The sequence below is a fragment of the Pteropus alecto genome, unplaced genomic scaffold (assembly GCF_000325575.1).
Source record: "Pteropus alecto unplaced genomic scaffold, ASM32557v1 scaffold76, whole genome shotgun sequence".
Lineage (NCBI taxonomy): Eukaryota > Metazoa > Chordata > Mammalia > Chiroptera > Pteropodidae > Pteropus > Pteropus alecto.
The window spans coordinates 4,321,505-4,340,889 of record NW_006443138.1 but is presented as its reverse complement, the minus strand read 5'-3'; the positions used below and the strand labels follow the sequence as shown (position 1 = coordinate 4,340,889).

The following is a 19,385-nucleotide window of genomic DNA, read 5'->3' as shown; positions in this document are numbered from 1 at the left end:
GCGGCAGATTTTCATGGCACATATAATTAGCTCGAGTCAGGAGTGTGACATGGCTGCCGAAAAGGGAAAAGATTTACATCCTGAGCAGCATTATAGAAATATAGTGTTTAGAACAACACAAGGTGATGGTCTCATTTTTCTTTACATTGATCAAATCACAAGAATCTGTTAATGAAGGATTAAGTGGGACTTTGAAAGGACTCAAAACCAAGGCCTATTATTTTATTCATTCAGTCCATCATTCACTTAACAAGCACGAATTGTGCAGCTATTATGTCCCAGGCACTGTTCTAAGGGCTGGACATACAAAAATGCATAAAATATGGTCTCTGCTCTATCAAACTTGAATATAGTGGGATAATACAATGTTTTTAATGCTATGTGTACTTAAGTAGTAGCCTGTACTTGGTAACAACTAAACTTTGTAGTGGAATACTTTTCAAGATTTGGGCAACTCTCACCTTAAGAGTTTTTGCTGATAAAGTTAGCCCAGAGGAATCTGAAGATTCTTTGCTACTTAAGTACTCTGTGAGCTGGTGATGTTGTTGTCGTATAGCTCCATTATCTGTAACAATTATGGAAAAAATAAAAGTGGTTAAGAATTAGCAGAAGGACAGCTTGGCTTTTCTTTAATGAAGAAGGCAGAAGAAGTTTTCAGAGTGACCTGCCATGTAAGTGGGGCTAGGCTGTCAAAAGAGATAGGTAGTCACATACAGTGTCTCTGAAGCCAGCCTGCACTGCCTCACTCTATCACTTATTAGCTGTTGAATTCTCCAGCAGATTAGTTTACCAATCTGTACCTTGCTTTCTTCATCAATAAAATGAAGATGATAATAGTACTACCTCACTGAGTGACTATGAGAAAGAAATGAGATCTCTCACAACGACCCCGATATGAACTTTCCCATGACCTAAACAACGTCCCGACTAAGATTTGTCAACAGCTACTTACCTACCTCTTTAAAGTTATACTCCTATTCGTTAACTATTTTGCAAAGCTAGAACATTCTATCCTAGTCTTGATTGGCCTTGTATACTGGGTTTTCAATTAGCATTCTTGTAATGGAAACTCTCTACTCACCTGTTTTCATCTGTGTGTATGTACAGTTATTTACTATATATTTACTATAACAGATTGTCTGGACGTCTATGGGGCATTTGAGCATCCTCCACTCAGTGCTCAGATTATATTTTGGAAAAGAAAAGGAACAAATGCCAGATAACACTAGCAGCTCATGATTTGCGGGGGCAGGGGGGAAGCCCTCTGTCTTGAAACTTAAAGGAAAAAAAAAAAAAACCTATTGTGATTCTATGTTAATTACAATAAGTCTTTCCAAAATCCAAATGAAATAAGTCTTAAATACCTAGGTGGATACTAGAGTTTATGTGACTAGAATAATACAACAGTTTGAGAGATTAAAATGAGAACAATTAATATTTAAGAAATGTTTAATACTTTGGATATTTTGGTGTAGGTTGGAGCAAGGTGACAATAAAATTCAAAAGTATGGTAAAACAAGATATCAAGCTTGTAGTCCTTGCTAGCATGTACATGGAAGGCAGCTCACTACTGATAGAAAGAGCACAGGCTCTGAAGTCCGACAAGCATCTCTAAAAATGAGTGATAGTCTCTGGGTCCCTGAGCCACCTTTGTTAAAAGAGTTACTAGAGATAATCTGGTCAAAATGCCTCACACACTATAGGCATTCTATACATAGTGGTGAATGAATCCATGAATCAATGGTGTGCACGAAGTTTTATTCAAAAGTTCCTTTTTTAAGAAAATATCTATCTGTGCCTCCCTAGCTCACAAACTGCATCTTATGCCCTTAAACTGCTACGGAAAAGGGTATCGAGGACCTCAGGAGAACCACATTGCGAAGGTGCGTGTGTGGGGGCGGTGCATGTGGGGGGCGTATTGTGTGTTTGTGTAAGTGAGGGGGAGCAAGTGGAAACTTTAAAACCTAACAAGTGATCCAAAAGAAACATAATGCTTTGGTGTAAGAGGCAAGAGAACACAATTGGAGAAATAAACTGAGAAGTTGTTGTTGTTGTTGTTGTTTTAAAAAAAAAGCTGATCTATGGCAAGCCATGTTAACTACAAGTATCTTCTTATAGGGTCTTAGTGATCAAACTCCAAAGAATCTTTACTGTTTAATTACTTTTGTGATAAAAGTTAAGATCTATCACTCTCTAAATTTTTTAGAATTTCACAGATTCTAATATAAAATTGTTTAATACTCTTCATTTGGTAATTCACTGAAATGCCCACTTCAGAAAAAAGAGTCAAGTTAAGATTTTCATTGCCTTCATCAAACTGATCTTAGAGCAAGTCATCAAACTTTCGTCTTTGAAATTCCCACTAAAATAACACTGATTGCACAGGGAGCCATTTGTGTAATGAGCTCTTTATAGAAAAGACATCACTTAAATTGCCAAATAAATAGAGTGAGGTAATTGGCCTTGTACAATTCTGGGCCACAAGGAACATGCATTACTTTCTAAATGAGCTCAAAGTCATTAAAAATTCCAAAAACTTCATAATCCAACCTATACTTCAAGAGAGTCTTGCTTGCTTATCAGAGAATGGTGGAGGAAGGCCATGAATAAAATGGTAAGTGAGGAATTCAATGGACTGTGCCTTCAAATAGCAAAAGTGTGTTGAAGATAAGGCAAAGAGTGAAAGTAACCACTGCCAGTTGGCTCTCGGCTGGCAAACTGAAAAGCTTTGTCAGAAATTTCTCTTGAATTCAGTGGTATGCCCTGGTTGGGTTTGTGGCTCCTTCTCGGAACACCTCTGTGTTGTCTTTCAATCCGATGTCCTTCTCAGGAGGTCCCTGCAAGAATGATGGGTCGAAAGAAGCCTCTCGCCAGGAAGAGGCAGCAGGACTAAGGGCGCTAGAGAATCTTTAACCTTAAGGGAAATGTCGGCTTGAAAGTATTTTGAGAACAGTCCACTTTAAATTCCACTCAGCATCCTAACCCTTTAAAACCATGTACTCTTTTTAGTCAATGAACATTTTTGAAGAATGGTGACAATAGAACAACAAAAATATAAATGTAAGCCAAATTTTAATAAGGCTGATCTTTTAACTTAGTAATTTGCTTTTTTTTTTTTTTAAGAAAAGACATTTTTATGGCATAGATATTTGATATCATCAAATCAAATTTTAAAATAATTTTGAAAATGTGACTCAAGTCACAGTCATTAGATCTAAAAAACCATTTTTATATCATTGTTGTGATTATTATTATCATTTGAGCCAAGATATAAGGGAGAGGTAGCCTGCCTTGAAATTATTTTTTTTAAAAAATTGATTCGAGATATTTAGAGTGCGCTGTACCGTAAGATGCATAAATGATCCTGTTGCCTCAAAACAAACTATTTTCCAGCATGTTATTTATTCCCGGGGACTGCACACATTGTAGATGACATCACCAGGGCTGCTAGTGCATAAGAAAATAAGCGAATGAAACACACAATTGGCTCATGTGGTAACTTATCGGGTTTGCCAAATGGAAAAGAACAAAAACGGGGAGGGAAAACATTTTGTTTTCAATCTGCAAGGATATTAATAAAACTCAAACGCAGCATTCTGTGGCTACGTTTCCCAGGAAGAGGAGTCTCTTCTGGCCAAAAGAACATAACAAACTTTTGTATCTGAGAAATATGTATCTCGTGATGTCACTTACCATGACTGGGACTGGGAACATGTTTCTCTGAAACTCAGACACTAAGGAAAAACTTGAGGACAAATTCTACCTAAAACAATCTGCAGTTCAGAGTTAATCAATTCGGTGAGTGTAATTTGACCCATTATATGCCACAGCTTAAAATCAAGAGTTTCTCTAGATAAAATTCTAAAGAAATACAAACTGTAAGTCACCGCTTACTATAATGCCAGAGAGAAGATAAAATGGAAGAATATAAAAAGTTATTAAAAAAAAAAAAGACTTCCTATGCAAGTGTAATTTACAGACAACAGAGAGAAATGAAAACAGCAAACTTCATAATGCTGAGTAATAATTAAAAATAGAATCATTCGGAAGGCTTGTTATGATTTAAAACTTTCTGAGCACAATCCAAGTTTGGAAATCGTAAGTGATTAGTAATATTATTTAACACTTTGATAGCACTTACTAGGTGCCAGGCACAATTTGAAGCATTTTACATAATTAACCCATTTAATGTCCTCAACAACCTATTATAATAATGTGATTATTCTACTCCCATCCCCCTTCTGTAGCTGAGGCAGTTAAGTCCCAGAGGGATTAGGAAACACGTCCAAGGTCACACAGGCAGTGTTTATTAGCACATATTAATCTAGATGAGGTGAACTAACAAAACTTCAAAGATACTAATAAATATTGAGAATTTAGAAGCATAATTCCGTTAGGACATGAAAATTTTGATAGAGAAATTTCACCCAGTAAAATAATAATGTTGAGGTATTTGGACCGCTTACTTTGAGGATGCAAATTATATGCACAAATTTACAACCCTTCCTTAGAAATAAAGGCCAGCACAAATAAAGTTTAAATTTTGCCCTTGACAGAAAAAGGAGACATGCTTGTGCATTAATATTGATTAGTCGTTAGCAACCGGGCAGCCACAGTTTGGTAAATATGTTCATTTTTACCAAGGGCCATGGAACATGCATATATATCAAAATATCATATGAAATTATTTTTCCCAGTTTTTAATCTCTTCTTGAATTCTCTAACTTAAAATAATACATACATATGACAAAGATGCCTGGTTCCTTGATTTCAATAGAGTAGCATTTATTTGGAAAGCAAGATTGCTTATTTTAAACTGCGTCTCTTTTTGGAAATATTTAGAATTTTGGAAGAAGTAGCCTTGGCAATAGTGTCGTCCAGCCTTTAATTTACAAGCGACAAAACAGCTCAGGCTAGGGCTAACATTACAAGGGAAGCAGAACATGGCACAATGACTAAAAGCCTGGGAGCACTCAGCCAAGTGGCCTTGGGCAAGTTATCTAACCTCTCAGCCTCACTTCCACAAAAGGGGGAAACTATTTCATGGGGTTTTGTGGAAATTAAGTGAACTAACAAATATTAGAGTATTTTGCACAATACCTGACATCCAGTAAGGTCTCAATAAATGGTCAGTGTTATTGTAGGATTATCTTTATTAAGTGATTCACGACCAGTTAGTGTCAGAACTGGATGTAAAAGCACTTTTGGAAAAAGTGGTATCATAAGCTGGCTCCTTATCTCTTCCATATACCTGGGCCGAAGGGCGAAAAACCGTGTCATTAGTGTTTTCCCCAAATGCAGCATAATTCACTACCTCCTCTCTTCTTTTATCCCTACAACAATCATTCAACCTTTTAGGAAGTGTTTTCCATCAGACTATAACTTCGAAGTTGGCCATTTTAAACTCCAGGTCAGAAAGGTTCAAATGCGCTTTCACAAAGGGGATAAACATAGATGCAGGAAGTCTGAAGGGCAACGATTCCATGGCTCACATAACCTGCTTCCTAGTTATTCAAGCTGGGCTCTTCCTGGAAGGGGGAGGAGTGTCTGCCATTTGATTAAACATTACAATAACATCAAAACTAAACAAAATCATATAATCAACCAGATCTTAATTCAAGTGCACTTACTCCGCCTTGTGAAAAGCAACCCTGTTTTAAAAAAAAAAAAAACATTGTGCTGACAGAGCTGGTGTTTATGAACAACTCCCTATCTTTCCTGCTCCGCTTGCATCTCAAGTCCTTGTGTTTACTGAGGGCTTCCTAAGTGCCAGGCATCATGCAAGTGCTTTGTGTACACTTTCTCATTTAATTCTCACAACAAATCCTTAGAAGGAGGGAGTAATGTATTATTCTCATCCCCATTTTGCAGATGAGATAACTGAGGCTGGGGAGAGTAAGCTGTCCAGGGTTACATCATTAGCGGTGGAGCGACAAAATCAAAAGCAGTGTGCACGGGCCCTCGGGGCACTGCTCAGGTATGCACATCCTCTCTGGGCCTCAGTGTCCCATCTTTGAGAGGATGCAGCCACTCTGGAAGGTCCCCTGGCCTGCTACTCCAGGGCCCCCTGCTGCTGTTGCTGCTGCGGCTGCGGCTGCAGCTGCGGCTGCGGCTGCGGCTGAAGCTGTGGCTGCGGACGGACGGGCTCCTTTGTTTCCACACTCAGCTGCTCTGGCCGGCCTCCCCGGGCTCTGCCCTGTTTTGTTTGTGTTGCTGGACCTACTACAGACGCACTCCTGGCAGCGCAGCTGGGAGTACAGCCGAGGCTTCCTCTTTCGCTCAGTTCCTGGCCGCTTTAGTAAGAACAGAAAAGGTGGGCAGGGGCCAACTGGCAGAAGCCACAGAAATAGCAGCGCATGATTCTCATAGGAGCAGCAAGAAAGGTCGGCACGCAGGACCCCGCCGTCTGCCGAGCTCTTTCATTGACTAAGGTTGCTTTTGGCACACACAGGCACAAGGGGTTTCCACGCTCATTTCCCTCCGGTCAGAGCAGACAGCTTTGGCGATAGACAACTCAGAGGCAGGCCAGCAACCGACTGTCCAGGGACAGGAGATGGAGACATTCAATTGCAAAAGCCACATGGGAACCCCACAATCTGAATCTCTCAACGCGTTCTGCAACATGGAAACTCCCCGGGGACCTACCGAGGGCCAGGCCACCTCTGAGCCATGGGAAAAAGTGTGCAGTTCGAGGATGTGTAAGCGGCAGTGAACCGGCCATCCCAGCACACGCGTGAGAGGAGGGCTCCGGGATTAGCAGGCTTGCTTCACCAGCATGCCGCTCTCATTAGCTACTGCCGGGAGGGAATACGTGTGGCGCTGTCTGCAGCGAGGCAGAGGGCGGCGAGTGAGTCAAGCTCTCTCCTTCCGCACGGTTTCTCCTCTCCCTGTCATTCTCTCCAGCTCTTTCTGGGTCTAGGACAATACTCAGGTCGAGACAGCTCCAGTCATAGCTGGATCTTTCCACTGCTTAGTAAGTAGCACACAGGAGGATTTGCTGGAGTGGTTTTTTGTTTTGTTTTGTTTTGCTACTATTAAGCAAGATTGCTTCATAATCCTTTAAGTGTTTTTTAGCCAAGTTTTATTTACATATCCTGGCCAGCCAGCACGTGACTAACCCAGGATGTCACGGAGGGAAGAAGGCAGATGCTACATCTGAAAAAAATTCTGATGCTGTTTCACTCAGGAGACACAAACAGCTGAGCCATCAAGAGGACAACTGTTTGTTGGGCCAACACCACACAAAACTCTCAGACTCTGGAGATCCTCAGAGACAAGAAGAAGGAGCTGCTGAGGTAGGGGGCAGAGATGCAAGTAGTTCTGCTTCTGTCTCCTTCTCTTCCTTTCACTCTCTCCACTCCGGGGGCAAAGCGTTAGGAAAGCCAGATGCCTAAAGCATCTAATACATGTGAATGGTGGTAAATTGTCAACTCGCTGTACCACAAATGAGACACTTGAAATGTAACGCCTTCCTCCCAATTTACACACCACCCAGAAACAAGCTGCATTGGCACCGACAGAAAGGAAATTTGAACCATTTCCCTAAAGGCATTCTTTCAATCCATATCTACTGAGTGGTTTTATGTGACAGAATCATGCTAGACATATCAAGGAGCTTTTTGTATCTCTTACCATATGATAATGATAAATAGAGCCATTTCTCAAAACTGTATCTAATGATCTACCAGAAAGTTAAATGGATCCTGACTTATCAGTGAGTTTTCCTTTAAAAAAGTAAGAGACCTAAAACTCAAGATCTAGATTCTTAGAAAAAGAATCTCGTCACCAATGAGAAATTCTTAAATATTAAAATAAGCATTTACCAGGAGGTATCAGTGAGGTTCTGACTATATATAGTCTGCTTCTCAAGCAAAACATACCACAACACAGACAGTAACTTTCTATTTCTCTTATCCCTCCATACTGCCTAGCTTTGCACTTTAAGCAAGTCATTTAGCTTCTCTGAGTATACATTTTATTATCTTTATTATGAAGGGGCTGTGTTAGGGATTTCTAATTTCTCATTTACTTCTAAAACGAAGTAGTTGTTGAACGAAAGTTTAATATTGTCCATGGCAGCGTTTATTTTAATCTTTAAACACAAAGGGTAATACATGCTGCGCAGCACAAAAATAGCTCATTGCCATAACCTCTGAGAGAAATAGTTTTGCAAAATTTTCCTTGCTCTTCTTGGGGGAAAAAAAAATATCGTGCCATCGGGCTCTGTGAGGCGATGCCGGAGACAGAGAATGGAGATGGGAGTTTTATTTATTGCTTTAAACTGAAATATTTTGAAAGTGTTAGGATTTTCCCCCACGGAAAATGCTTTTGCCTCTAATATTATCGCCAGTGATAGAGAGTTAGTGTCGAAGGTTTGTGAATGGATTTCAGAATGTGCAAGTGGCACCTCCCATCGTTAGCCGTCTACATTTTTTTATAACCGCTTGCATACTTTTGGTCAACCACTGTAAAATAAACAGTCTTTCCCAAATGTTTTTGTTTTCTTTGACAGCACAGCAATAATTCACTTGGAATGCTGCAGAATAGAATAGCACTTTAATGCTGTTGTAAGGGTGGCTTTTTACGATTTCTATTCATCGAGTTGTTTTTCAGTTAAAAGATGCCAGACTGAAAAGAACATAAAATACTTTGGAGATGTGTTATGCTTAAATCTGTTCTCTCTATCCTTTCAAAATATATGTATGTACGTATAATATATGTATAAGCACACATGCACATGTGCATAACTGTGTGTATACACATTTTCCATATATATACTAAAAATGATAGTCACCTGAAGTGTCTGCTTTGCAAGTGTCTTTGTTTTTGTATGTGTACTTTTGTTCCATACTTGAGAAGTAGAACATTGAAACTAAGGTACAGTTTTGTGTTCATGAAAATGAAAATGTAAATTAATATTTATTCCCGTCTAGAAAAGTTTTAGAAAAAAAATGTCCTAACACACTCACTGCTTAACTCGGTAAATATAAATACTCTTGCTCTTTTCTTCTCCAGTCATGCACATACTAACGAATAAGTTTAGAAAAAAAAATATAAAGTTTGGTCAAAAAAGCTTTATTTCCTTTCTTTGGAGGGTAGGACGGGGGTGACCTCAGGTGTCTACAGTAGAGTAAAATGTACATCTATGTGTCAAAAACGGAAGGATGAACGTTAACTGGGGAAACTGCAGTCTCCGTGCACCATTACATAGGATATCTTCACACTGGGCAACATTTGGAGTAAGAAGTTGGAGTCTGGGCAGTGCTCCATTTTCATCTTAACCACCCTCCCCTCTAAGAAAACCCCATCTCTAGTCTGCACAACATAGCTCTTCAACTGTGGTCTATGACCAGCATCAATAAGTCTTGTGTTAGGTTGAATTTCAGGAGCTGGGAGTTTATCAGCTGAGCCATCTCACCTGCATTCTTTGCAAGTGACTGGAGCCCTGGAAGCCTGGCCTCACTTTGGGCTCCTCCAGCAGAGAGCAGTGAAACACTGTCAATAAACTTAATTCTGAAAACCAGAGTAGCCTCCAAGCTAAGAAAAAGGCAAAGACAGAACTGGCAGGCTCATCAGAGTTGCAAAAAAAAAAAAAAAAAAAAGGGGGAAACTGGGCTTGTAAATTTTAAAAACTGGATAGATGCTGATGTTGACAGCATTGCACATATTTAGGCATTCTAATGTTGTCAAAATGGCACTTTATAGCAAGATAGATGACAAAAGAAAAAGTGCATGCTTTTGCAAAACCAATTTCTTATTTTAATCATGCAGTTACTGTACTATTATACATTTATTAGGCCGCTTTCATTTGCATTCCATGTTATCACAATGTCAACTCTTGAATCCCATTTTCTGGCCACCTACCTTGGCAGTTCTTCAAGCACCCCTTGTTTGCAGCATAGGAACTGCTTGGTCAACCAAATGCAAGAAGCAGTTTATACATATGCATTCCACAGGATATGCGGTTGCAGAGAGCCATTTTAAAAAGCTTGAAAATGGCTTTTATGGCTCCAGTTCAAAATGAGGTTCATAGTGGGGATGTGTAAATGTCACTTCCAGGTAAAGTGATTTATGACATTACACATGAACTTGTTAACAGTGTAACACAAAAATTCAAGAACTCCCCGGACACCTTGCCCTTGGCTGGGGTGTGAATAGGTTCTTCTCCTTCCAATCAACAAAACTGATGATAAAGAGTATTAGTAGATAGAATACATTTGTGATAAACTGCTCCCAAAAAAAAAAAAAAAAAAAACAACCACACATTTATTTTCACAAAGGAAGTATGCACATTTACAATCCCATGTGGTACTTGGGATCTGACCTGTTACTTTTCTTGGATGAAAAAGAGTTTAACAAAACAAACAACCTCACAGACACGGGCAGCAGAAAGGTGGGTTACCAGAGAAGAAAGAGACAGGAGGGAGGTTGAAGAGGGTACAGGGGGTCAGGAGGCCAAATATATGGTGACCGAAGGAGACTAGACTTTGAGCGGTATAATATAGAGATGATGTATTATAGAAATGTACACTTGAAACTTATATAATGTTATTAACCAATATCACCCCAATAAATTTACTTTTAAAAGGACTTTAAGCTATTATTTTTTAAAGCAAGGATAGCAGAGATATTATGCTAAAGACATCTAAGAAAGACAGGTAGATCATTCATTTGCTCCACTGCAGTGAAAGATAATGCTCTACGTATATATCGCACAACCTTTTAACTAGTGACTCGATGAGCTCCCATTCCGAAACTCTTTGCTGTCTTCAAGTGCTGGGCTCAGATGCCAGCCTCTGCGTGCAGGCTGCCAAAAGACTAAGTGAGGCATGGGGCACTACACATTAAAGGGGAGAGAGGTCAGCATGGCATCGTGCCCGAAAAGCACGCTGTACAAAAGATGAACTTCGAAGAGACGGGCTCGCATCAAAAGTAACCGCATGTTTTACATTCCCCCAGTGACCAGGGTCATTTTACCTTCCCCTGGAATCTCCTCTCAGCCATTCTATCTTCTACTTCTTGAAGGAAAATTCCTTCCTTCCATCCTCTTTGCAAAGCCCCTCTCCGCAGTGTGATTCCAGCAAAAAGAATCACCTCGCCACCAGAAAACTACTTTCAGAGGGCAAATAAAGCTGCAGCTGGCACACCTAATGGCACAGCTTCTTTGGGAAGGACGAATGTGGCAGATGCACAGGAAGCATTGCTTGGGAAAGCGAAGCCCTGCTGCTCTACATCAATGTTCCACCCCCTCGCCTTTCCCAAGGTCTCAGTGAGAAAACCTTTTTTTCCCTTTTTGTTCTTATCAGTTTAAACAAGAACAATGAATTCCTCAAGCCCTGCAAGAATGTGACAAGGTGTCAACAAAGCCAACCAGGAAGGTGATGTATGGCCCGTGGGCTGCAGCTCCCATAAATCACTTCACACACCAGAGTTGCAAAGAACTGAGAGAGTGCCTTGCCCTGCAACCCAGAGCCCAGAGCTCCCTGCACCCTCAAATGCACACACCTCACACCCACCCTCGTCCAGCACCCTCGCTGGATTCCACCTGTCACCTCTCCACCAACAGACCTGCTCAAGGGTTAAGTACTTTTCCTTCTGTGGCAAATGCTGCTCATACACGATGGGGTACTGTGTAATTCAATGTGCTTTAGGGATGTGTGTCGACACGGCTTTGTTGAAGGCTGTCTGGAAAGTTCTACTCAAAACCCTAATTTCAAAGGTTTATAAATGACAAAAGTATTTGTTCTTGGGTCAAAATTTGATTTAGAAAGTTTGGACTTTAGTGGTGAACTGATTTTATGGTTTTCAAAAATCGGATGTCAGAAATTGTTTTGTCTGCTTTATAAATGATACTAAGAGAAACTGAGAATTACCAGTCTAGAATTCCTTTCTGGATTCCTAGGATGTGGCTTTCTTGAAAAAAAGAATTGGATATATAGTCGAGTACATACTGAAATTAGGAGGGGAATGGGAGTATTTAACATTGCCTTGTGCAAAGTAACTTATTGACAAATACAGAATTAGCAAATGAGATATCTACTATCACCGTTTTAATATAGCTAACTGATTTTTACTTTAGACTATGATGTGGGTATAAACTTCTGATGCAAAAACTCCTGAAAATATTTAAATACAAATGACTGACTAAATCTGCAGCAACTTTGAATCCATTCCATGAAAAACATGATAGAGAATTTCTATTTTTTTAAAATGTCTTAAGTGCATATTTAACTAACAGACCAAAATAACCAAGTAATTTATTTAGAAACATGCATTCATATGATAAACATGTATTCACATGTATTCAAACATGTATTCATATAAACATGTATTTATACAGACTGATCTGTAACTACTATACTCTTATATAACAAGTTTAGGGGGAAAAGAAAGAAAACAGTTTTATTGAAAACTAAAGGCAAAAACAGAAGAGATTAAACTCACCAGTGCTTGTGCTAATGGAGACCAGGGTGAGCCTGGTTGCAGGTCCATTTTTTCCCTCCAACCACTTTTTTTTAAAAGCAAAGATTCTAAAAATAGCTGGAGCAGCAGAAATGAGCTCATTCTCTACTAACTAACCTTGTTCATTCTCCCATGGTAGCAAAAATAATTCAAAGAGAAAGTAAATTAAAAAAAAAAAGTAATGTCCACCAAATTGGTAGTTCAAACTCATAGAAAGTTGACTTTTTTGATGTAAGCCTTGGTATTAAAAAAAAAAAAAAAAGCTAAATATATGAAAATCTGAATAAAGGATTATTTGCAATATAGTATAATCTCTGAAATAATAAACTAAGGTTGTTCAAATGACAAGTTCTTCTAGTGCATGTAAATAGGTCAACTCTGAATAATATTTATTTACTCATTCAAGAACACAGCTATTCGATTAAATGAAGTGCATCTGGTATTACTGCCAATAAGACGAATGAGCAAAGCATGTACTGAGCCACTGTCAATGTATCTTCTAAGATGAGAATGGAGGTGTAAAATTCAATTTCCAACGTCTTTGGAAGAATTACCTGTTGTATTAACTCTATCTAACTATGAGACAGAAGGAAATTTAACTTTGGGTGGTGAACGCGCCATGCAATATACATATGACGCATTATTATTAAATCGCACACTTGAAACCTATATAATTTTATTAACTAATGTCACCCTAATAAATTTAACATAAATAAATCAATAAATATAAACATTTCTCTTTATTTTTACACACGTGTGATTTTGAAAACAACAACAAAACTTGCCACAGCCATTGTGTCAAGCTACATAGTAATTCTACAAGATTATTACTAGGGGAATCAAAACTTTTTGGTCAAATAAAGGGAGAAGAGAAGATAAAATAAGTACGTGCAGGTCTGTGAGATTCCAATTTTCTTGTACTGGAAAAACTTTTAGAAAAATCTATACCTGCTTTAAAATATGACTATTTTCCTAAGCTGGAGCTCCAAACTAGAAAAGGCAAAGGAGAGGACATCAGGGATGGCCATTTAAAATACTCTAATGTTTTTTAAGCACATTTATGAAAATATTTACCTTCATATATAGACACAGAAAAACAGATGCGTTAGAATCATCATCGTCCATTCTTTTGTTAAAAAAGGAAAAAGATATCTTGCTAAGCTTTAAGAAGTTTCGACGGGTAAATCTGGGCAGCCTGGTGCATATTATAAATCCGCCCAAAGAGCAATGATGTACAGATCACCTGTACTCCACCACAACGAACCTGGAGGCCTGTGGAATCACCTAAGCCTCCTTTTGAAAAAGACTCTAAAACAACTTCTAGAAGGAACCATGTCTTCAGATGATTTCCTTCCAACTGGAAAACCTAGGCCTCGTATAAAAGCAATTCACTTCCACTGAAAAGAAGATGGTTAAGATTTCCGGAGTATTTAGACTCACGTCATTAAAGAGTTTTATCTACGTTTTCACCCAATGAATCTCAGTAACACTGACGAAGCCTTCAACTGAGTAGCAGACTCTACATAGCTTTAAATTATATGCATTTTTATGGATTTGTTACTTATATATTTTAATATCTTTACTACTTATGTATTTATTAATTTTGATTTTAAATTTGAAAGGTAAAAATAAGCTTGATCTTCAATAATAATAATAAATGAGATCTGTGAAAGTATTAAGGATCAATTCTTACGCTTATCTACAACTAGCTGGTGTCAATAAACAGATCGAGACTCAATTTCATTTTAATGCACACAGCAAAGAAAGTGCAATTGAAAAATTACTACCAATTGGCCTCTGTTCCACGGTCACTTCTTTCACTCAGCAAGTACTTATTAAACACCCTGTACATGCAAAGAGCTATAGCAGAGCAAAAAGAAACACAAAATAGAATCTCACTTATTATTCGCCGTTAATTGGAATGCCTCGAACTGCCTTATACTATTACTTAGCTTTTTATATGTGCGATTTCTGAATTCAATAAGGAATTGTTAAACTCTATGGGTGTTCTGCTCAATCCCTGTCTTTATTATTGGACTTATTAAAATGATAATTCTCTGAGGATGGATATAAAATATGTGACTTAGTAATATAATAATCGTATTAAAATATATACATACTTTATTATATATATATATATACATATATATGTACACACACACATATATACATTCTTTATGTGACTAAGACACTAACTTCTTACCCAACTCTCTTGGTATTAATAGGAGAAATTAAGTTTTATCTCTAATATACGTGACTTAATCACTAATAGTGACATTTGGAAGTCTCGCCTCTTCCACTCTGTTAAAATACTATTCCTCCCACATCTGACTTCATGAGTGACTATTTGTAGCCACATACACTTAGCCTAGATTCAATGCAAATAAAATATCAAGAGAAGGAAATAAACCTTTCCTGTTGATAATTGCCCTATTGGCTGCTGACAGCACCATTCGTTTCTAATATGCCTTGTAACAGAATCTAGAGGGCTCATGGTGTAGGTACAGACATATAGCTTGGACATATTCATTCATTGGAGACTTTTGGTAAGGCAGACACTGAGCTATGCACTGAAAACACAAAGGGGAAGGAGACATCGTCTGCTGTGTGAAAAACATGTAAACAACTATAGTACCCTGCAAAATATGCTCTCCTTGAGTGGTATGCAAACCCCCACGATGGCAAAGAGGAGGGGTAATTAATTTTGGGAAGGGGAGTACCATATTTGAAGTGGGGCTTGGGAGATGTGTTGAGATTTGTCCAGATGGTGGTAAAGGTGAAGAATATGATAATCAGAGCAAAGGTGTGTAGGTTCCAGAAAAACCGGTCTTTCTGCACCAATGAAGTGAAGACTACAACTGGTGAATGAATGACAGGAGGCAAGATTAGAAACTAGACCTAATGCTATAATCAACATAAAAAATTTGGACTTTATCACTTGAGAAAATGGTTGCCATTGAAGGCTTTTGGAAAGACAGTGATACGGTTACCGTCCTGAGGATAGCACTTGTTATAATATTGGAGGTGGGTTAGAGAGAGAAGACCAGAGACAGCAGGGAGACTAGCAGACGACTAGTGCAAATAGTTCAAGTGAGGGATGATAAGGGCCCGAAAAGAGGAAGTAACAGTGGGAATGGAGGAAAAGAAAACTCAAAACATATGGAGCAATAAATGACTGTTGAAAACAACAGTTTGTAAGTGCTGAAAATGAAGAAAGTAGGGAGTTAAGAATGACTAGGTGAATTATGGCACTCTCAAGCAAGCTAAGAATACAGTCACTGAAATGTAGTTAGTAACCAAAACATAGATGTCACTGAGCTTACTCAGAATGGACACACGGAAACGAAATACAGAGGTCTTCCGTTGTAACCCTGGAAATGCACAATCTGGGAAGCACAGGTAGAAGAGAGAGTCCACCAGATAGAAGGACTTTTCAGATAAAAGGAACATCGGGACTGGATTTTGTTCTGGGATCTGAGGAGGGAGAGTTTGAAATAAGGTAGAGCGATCGATGTGTCAGATGTTTCGGAATAGACCTCAAGATGATGACAGACGTGGCCCTTGGATTTGGCAGTTAAGAGATTATCGGTGACCATATGTAGAGTACTTTCCATGGGATAGAAGAAGCCATATCACATGCGGTGCAGGAGTGAATGAATGATGTAAAGAAGTGAGAATATTTCCCACTGTGCCTCCCGTTGTCTCCCTGCCATTTCAGAATGGCTTCTGCCTACAAAAGACAGGTTGTCCCACTTCTTTTTGCTAAACCCAAGAAAGCTATGATGCTGCAAAGCACAAAGACACACCAAACAGGGAAGTCGAACACGCCGTTCGTAATCACAGGTTATTCCATTATTCCTAGGCCTTTTTGAGGAAAATACCTGAGTGAGATATGGAGAGAAACCAAACTGGAAGGGATTTTTAAGAGATCCTAAGAATCTCATTTGGCATTGTTCTATGGAGCTGACAGCCTGTGTGTGAACTAAAAATGGAGTGTGACTAGAAAAGGAATGTAGTTCTCTAACCTAAAGGGAAAACCACACTTTCAGGATTCTCATAGTAAAGGGATATGGTAATGGATAAAACATATTCTACCTCATTATTCTTTAGCTTTGAGAATCTAGATATAGAACATTCAAGATTCTCAAGAGAAAGAAAAAGAATAACATCTGGAGGCAAAGCTAAAGGTTTCTTGCTTCTATTAATGAACCGAAATTCAGTTTCCATTTGCACACTAAAGGAAGAAATGCATATAAATGGATTAAGGGGGCCAGAAAGATATAGTGGAGCAAGAGTCAGCAAGCTTTTTCTGTAGAGGGCCAGATAGATAGTAAATATTTTTGGCTTTGCGGGCCAGGTGTTCTCTGTGGCAACTATTCAATTCTGCCAGCGTAGTATGAAAGCAGCCGTGGACAATCCGTGAAAAAATAGGCGTGGCTGTGTCCCAGTAAAACTTTATTTATGAATACTAAAATTTGCATCTCACATCATTTTCACGTCACGAAATTGTACTGCTCTTTCGATTTTTTTTCAACCATCAAAAAAATGTATAAACTGTTCTTAGATTTTTGGTCGTTCAAAAACAGGTCATGGGTTGGACTTGACCTGTGGGCCAGAGTTTGCTGACTCCTATGCTAGTAGAATCTCACCCAGTTCAACCTCTTCCATCAGTCCAGATTTAGTAAATTAGAATTTCTGGATGTGGAACCCAATGATCTGTAGAGACCATTTATTTATACATTTGGCAGTTTTCGGACATATGGTTCTTCAGAAGTATCAAAGTTCTTCTCACTGTGACCCTGGGCTAATCGCTCACCTTGATGCTAAGAGTAAAAGTTAGAATTAACCTAGGGGCTATACATTCAATTCTTCATTTAACAAGTATTCAGTGAGTAGCAATGGCTTTTCCAGTGCAGTAGGAGATAGTAAAGAAAACAAAAATGGGGACTATATCTTCCAGTCGTCTGCATCTGTTTGAGACAATAGACTCATGCATCAAGCCAGTGGTACAACAATTTCAACGCAAATTCATAAAATTAAAGGGAGAGTACTCAGTCTGCTAATATTTAGACCAGATTCCTAGAAGGAGGTAAATCTTTTCACTTTCAAGTTAATCGAAGCACGTGATGATTACCAGCTCCTGGCATTAGGATAGTATAAAAATCATCTTATAAAACACTAATTGACTGTATTATAAATATGTTTTAAAAACTGATGTTTTCAAGAAAAAAATCATTGTAGCAAATACAGTCATGTGTTGCTTAATGATGAGGATGTGTTCTGAGTAATGCCTCGTTAGGTGATTTTGTCATTGTGCAAGCATCATGAAGTGCACTTACATGCTTACACAAAAATAGATGGCATAGCCTACAACACGCCTAAGCTATACAGCATAGCCTATTGCTCCTAGGCTACAAATCTGTACAGCATGTTCGCTTATCTAATACTGTAGGTCATCTATAACACAATGGTAAGTATTTGTGTATCTAATCACAGAAAAGATAGAGTAAAAATGCAGTATAAGAGATAAAAATGGCACATCTGTATAGGGTACTTACCCTGAATGGAGCTTGCAGGACTGGAAGTTGCTCTGAGTGAGTCAGTGAGTGGTGAGTGAATGTGAAGGCCAAGGACACTACACTACTGTACACTACTGTAGGCTGTGCAAACTGTCCCATAAGCCCTCCGTTTCTTTCTGACAGGGTCAGAAATGGAACATCGAAGCTGTCAATGATGCTTCATGAACAGGGATGTGGGTTGGACTGATTGGAAATATTGAAGAGAAACTGGCTAGGTATGGATGGATCACCATAATTATGACTATCAGGAGGGAGTGAAAGATGGCCTGAAGATTAAAAGTAATAAAAAATCAGGATGAAGAGATAAAGGAACATAGGAGATTGCCATGGCGATGTAGTTTTGGCTATTATATGTTGAAGCAGCGGTCAGATTAAGGAACTTTGTTATATTCATTTTTACAAAGGGTGTTTAACATGGAGAGGGTGTGGAACAGAGGACTGGATATTTTGACTTTGGAAATTTGTTTTTGGTTCCATTGACCCTACCTGGCACAAAGGGCTCTCCCTGGCATTGAACTGTTGGAAGAAATAAAACTTACCTATGCTTTACATCATTACAACCTGAAAATATTTCCAAAACATAGGGACAGACTGGCTTCACACTGCTACAGAAAGCTTTCACACTAAAGAGGCAGTGATGTTTAATACTTGTTAAAGTAGCTCCTGTGGACCTGTATCCTTGTACAGGATCTTAGGTCATCAACAAATAATTTAGAGCAATGTACCCTGAAGACCAGCAAGCTAGATCTGGGAGGGCTATAGTGCCCTCTGAGTATGAAGCATGGGGTTGAGGGGGAGAGGTTGGACAGGCTCCTCTGTGCTGAAGCAAGTCAGTAGCCGACTGACTGGGATGTAATTTATGCACTTAAAATTGAGGTGTTATGAATGAGAGAGACTCTATTGCCCCCACATATATTGGTCCCTTCACCGAAAAAATAAATTCCTCCTGACCCATATATCCTCCTGTCTCTTACAGGAGATTCAGCTTCATTACAATTTTCATTACTGTCACATATGCGGTCCACTGTTGATCAAAATGTTGTTACGTGGCGAATAACTAATTCTCAAGCATCTGTCATAAGACTATCTATGGCTACGGATGTAAGCTTCTGAACGAGCCAATATTTTTAATACGTCAAATCAAATCTGATTAGTCATCCACTTACTCAGAAATCTTTCACAGCTTCCCATTCCTATGATGCTCAATCTCCTTGGGCATGCTATGCGTAGCCCTCATGACCTGTTATCACTTACTGTTCGGGCTCATTGTCCACATCTTCCTCTTATCCATGCCGCAGCCCTAATTTACACCATCCAACCCATACCAGCTGCTCTTGTGTGCAT

The 19,385-nt window shown here is 38.9% G+C and overlaps 1 protein-coding gene and 1 long non-coding RNA gene across 3 annotated transcripts in view; one reads left to right on the top strand and one right to left on the bottom strand.

Moving 5' to 3' along the window:
* The window catches only part of HMGA2 (high mobility group AT-hook 2), a 127,208-nt gene that overhangs the window by 65,951 nt on the left and 41,872 nt on the right, over positions 1–19,385 (bottom strand). The gene's annotated exons all lie outside the window — the stretch shown is intronic.
* On the top strand, positions 4,462–12,724 carry LOC112472274. Its single transcript, XR_003043599.1, has 2 exons — positions 4,462–7,295; positions 11,307–12,724. It is a non-coding gene; the product is annotated as an uncharacterized LOC112472274 (long non-coding RNA).